This window comes from Hordeum vulgare, chromosome 2H (assembly GCF_904849725.1).
Source record: "Hordeum vulgare subsp. vulgare chromosome 2H, MorexV3_pseudomolecules_assembly, whole genome shotgun sequence".
NCBI classification, from domain to species: Eukaryota; Viridiplantae; Streptophyta; class Magnoliopsida; order Poales; family Poaceae; genus Hordeum; species Hordeum vulgare.
In genome coordinates, this window is record NC_058519.1 from 405,447,559 (window position 1) to 405,452,116 (window position 4,558).

The following is a 4,558-nucleotide window of genomic DNA, read 5'->3' on the forward strand; positions in this document are numbered from 1 at the left end:
CAACGATGAGTTATGGTCTTGGGCCAAAGGTTAAAATCTTCGCGGTGCCATACCTACTAACTCAAACATAGGTGGCTTCGGCCACCGCCCCCCTCCTTATGGCACTTATCTCACGGTAACATCCCACTTTTGTGTGTATCACCCCAAGTTGTCCTCTCTCTACTTATTTTTTATAATTTGGAGTGAACTCATCCACATGACATGACTTTATATCTTTTACATCGTCGTGGTTCGAGTTTTCCCTATTTTTGAGCATTTTGGGTCATCTCGAGCAGTACTACCGCTGCCGTGGCGGTACTACCGATGATAAGAGGTAGTGCCACCCACCACAGCGGTACTATCGCTGGGTGGTACTACCGCCCGAGAGTGGTACTGTCGCTTAGACTCCTCTGTGGGGGCGGTTATGGGGTCGGGCAGGGGCAGTTTTCTCTCCCCATACCCATTCATCCCCACTCCTCCTCATGGGTGTCTCTCCCAAGGCGACCCCAAGGCTCCACTGGCCGCCCCCGATATCCGTTTTTGGCCACCCGTTTGCGATTTCAACCGATGGAATCGTTCTCCACCCCCTCCTCTTGCCATGGATATCAGAATTGTCCCCGTTCTTCTCCTCATTTGGTCTCTTTTTGAGATCTAGGTCTTGGACAATATGAGATGTATCTATGTCTTTTTTACTCCGATTTGCGGCATGTGAGGGGTGTGGATGATGGCTACAGTTTAGATATGATGATCTTTTAGGAATTTTGTGGTCAAGGAATCCCAGGTAGTATTGGATCTGAAGTGTGGTGGTTTACACCCCCACGATCCCTGCCCTAAGCGGTACTAGCACTTGTATGGGCGGTACTACCGCTCATTAGAGGTAGTACTACCCGTGGGAGCGGTACTACCACTCTGGGCTGCCCTTTCCACATATTTTCTTCTTGTTCATCATCTCTTTCTCGATCACCTTGGTGTCTTTCTATCTTGTACTCATTGTCTTCCTCTCGTGCTTTCGTATGGTTGTGTTTCCGATCTCACGAGGTGGCAGCTTGGCTCCTCGGGAGCCTAGGACGAATCCCAGCCGTAGCAGCATGAAGAGGTGTCGTTCATCTAAGGCTGATAGCTTAAGCCAACCACAGGAGGATGTTCCTGCCGAGGAAGTTAGATAGTCTGCATCCAAATCCAAGGGGAAGCATCGTGTTGTCAGGCCCCTGAAGTCCCAATCCATGGCATCTCTGAAGGTTGAGGAATTTTGGTTGTCTCGCAAGATCGATCCCTATGTGGAACCTCACGAGCCTTCGATGCTCAACCGTCCCTTCTGGAACCTGAAGCAACTGTCCATCTATAATGATATTTTGAAGCCAAGGGAGAACATGTATGTTCCTCATGTCAAGTCTATTGATGTTCAATATATGCAGCGCAATGAAAGGTATTTCAGGTCTGCTCTCTCTCTCTCTCTCTCTGTGTGACAAGCCGAGTATCCTCGACATTATGCACTTCAACAAAGACTTTGATGCTGAGCTTATTGTGGTGTTCTTTGCCATGGTTCACCTGGGAATTGATGAGGCCATGACTCTTACATGGATGACCAATGGCAGGTTACTTTCTGCTCCCTAGAAGTTATTTATGAATCTGTTTCACATTGAGGATAAGGGTCTTCAGACCCCTATGGGTTACCGTCCACACCATGAGTATGTTGCTACCCACAAGCAAGCCATGTACAAGTTCAGCACTGAGAAGATCTCCTCTACTACAGGCAAGTCCACCTAGGTGCTGGAACCATTCTTAGATATCATGCACCGCATCTTTCGCCACACCCTATTCCCCCGTCCTCGCAATCTGGATCATGTCCACTCTTACTTGGTAGACATGCTTCTGATTGAGAAGATTTGGGAAAAAACCTTTCCTGGTGAGTTGTTTGAATCTCGGGACATGGTATCCCACAGGGTTGTGCAGCTTCGGCAGAAAAACAAGCAGACTTCTCACACTACCCCTAAACAAGATGTGCGTGAAGACATGGATGAAGATTCTGTTGATGAGGATTTTGTGGCTGGCGAGGCCACTGCTTCTCGTGTTGAGCCCCCCACTGGAGAATCTTATTGGGCTAAGAATCTCAAGGAGAAGATGAAGAAGCTCTTTTGTATGCAGGCCAAGGGTTAGTACCGGGCTCACACGAGTGAAAAGGCGGCTATCAGTCGTCACAAGGCTCTTGGAAGGCATGTTTGATTAACGATTGAGAGCGGTTCTAAGGACGGGCTCATTGATGAGGACATGTGGATTGCTCGCCACTACCCATGGGATTCCGATGCTGAGTTGCGTGGCCCTCCTTCTCCTCCTGGCACTGTTCAACACAGACGTGAGTCTGATGAATATTGATGTGTCAGCCTTACCTCACCTCCTGGATCCTTACTATTTTCTCTGCCCTTTTTGGCGTCTTGCTACCAAAGGGGGGAGTGTTGGGATTTGTGAGTCACGAGTGTTCTTTCATGGCTCATCTTTTCACTCGTGATCTCTTTTATCTTTTTCTTTGCTTAAAATACTAAGTTGTGTGGTGTGGAACTTATGTTGGTTTGCATTTAAATGTGTGTGAGACTCCTATGAGACTATGTCGTATGGTGTGAGACATATGCTATCGCAGTTTTATCATATGTATTTAATTTTGTGAAATACTTATATTGTGCCCTAATGATCATGCTCACTTCACTTCTTGCAGTTATATTACTATCAGTTGTTACATTTATGCAAGTAGTGTTTGTCTATAAAATATAGGGGGAGTGTTGATCGTAGTGTGTCACTTTGCATGCCAAAAGCATACTTAAATAGTGCACACACTTAGCGGGAGCGTGTCTATATTTTGTAGGTTGTGGGGTTGCATTCTATCTCATTTGTATCCTCTATGCAAATATCGTGTATTCACCAGTCCACCAAAAAGGGGGAGAGTGTAAGGGCATATTTCTACCCCGGTAGTTTTGGTTATTGATGACAATAGGGGGAGAGTGCGATAAGCCTTTCAAGTACTTCCTCGGTTCGCACAAAGACGATTCTTGCCCCTCGGTGTTCTGATGTGAAGACGGTTTTCTCTCTTACGCTTCGTTGTCGGTGGACTTGAGTCGTAGGAAAAGTCATACTATTAAGAGGGAATCCACTTCGGAGAAGTCTGGGTGGAATCATCACGTACACTTTCCCCTCACTCCTTTTCCGCTTTGATGGAGATCTCTACCCTACCATAACCGTGCCATGAAATTTCCAAGCGGTACTACCTCTTATCACCGGTAGTACCGCCCGGGGCGGCGGTAGTACCGCTCAGAGCGGTAGTGCTCTATTGGTGCCACTGGCCTGTACCGCTACTCGGAAGTGCGAACACTTTTGTGGGCGGACTTTGCGGTAGTATTGTCGCTTGTTACTACCGCTCTGGGCGGTACTAGAAGCTCTACCTCGGTTCTAGCTCAGCCTCCCTCTACCTGAGCAGTAGCACTGTTCCGAGGAGTGGCAATACCGTTGTGGCTCGTGCAGAGGGGTGGCTAACGGGCACATTCCCTCCCCCACTATATAAAGGGGTTCTTCTTCCCTGAGAACCATGCCTTTTGCCCCCAAAGCTCCATTGTTTCTCCAAGATCCATTTTAGCCCGATCTCTCTCCCTAGCCAACAAAACTTGTTGATACTCTAGGGTTTGGTTGGGAGGGCCTTGACCTACACTTCCACCAAGAGAAATTTGATTCGCCCCACTAATCCCTTGCGGATCTTGTTACTCTTGGGTGTTTGAGCACCCTAGACGGTTGAGGTCATCTCGAAGCCATATTTCATTGTGGTGAAGCTTTGTGGTCTTGTTGGGAGCCTCCAATTAAGTTGTGGAGATCGCCCCAACCTTGTTTGTGAAGGTTTGGTCGCCGCCTTCAAGGGCACCACTTAGTGGAATCATGGCACCTCGCATTGTGTGAGGGTGTGAGGAGAATACGGTAGCCTTAGTGGCATCTTGGGGAGCATTGTGCCTCCACACCGCTCCAACAGAGACGTACTTCCCCTTAAAGGGAAGGAACTACAGAAATACATCCTCATCTTCATCGGTTCCACTTGTGGTTATTTCTTACCTTTATTTGTATTTACTTCTTGCTTATTATTGTTGTTGTTAGCATCATATAGGTTGCTCACTTAGTTGCATATTTAGACAACCTGTTTGTTGCTAAACCTAATTTATTTAAAGAAAGGTTTAAATTTTGTTAGTTGCCTATTCAACCCCCCCTAGTCAACCTTACCGATCCTTTCAACAGTTTTGGCCAATCTCACCATTCCTTGAGAGCATGAACTCTATCACCTGAGCTGTTACAACGCTCGCGCAGGGCTTCTTATACCCGGGGCGCTTCAAGACACGCACCCATGTCCCAGCCCACGTTGAGCGTCTGGTCCACGCCCGCTCTGCCCGCGCCCCAGACGCGCATCCACGCGCCTGGATCACGGCGAGCCCGCGGCGGACCAACTCAACGCACCCGCACTTCTCGCTAATAGCCTACACCCGCGCGGCTACCCTACGCATGCACACATGCATGCCTAACACACGCACACCTACACTCGATGCGCACACAC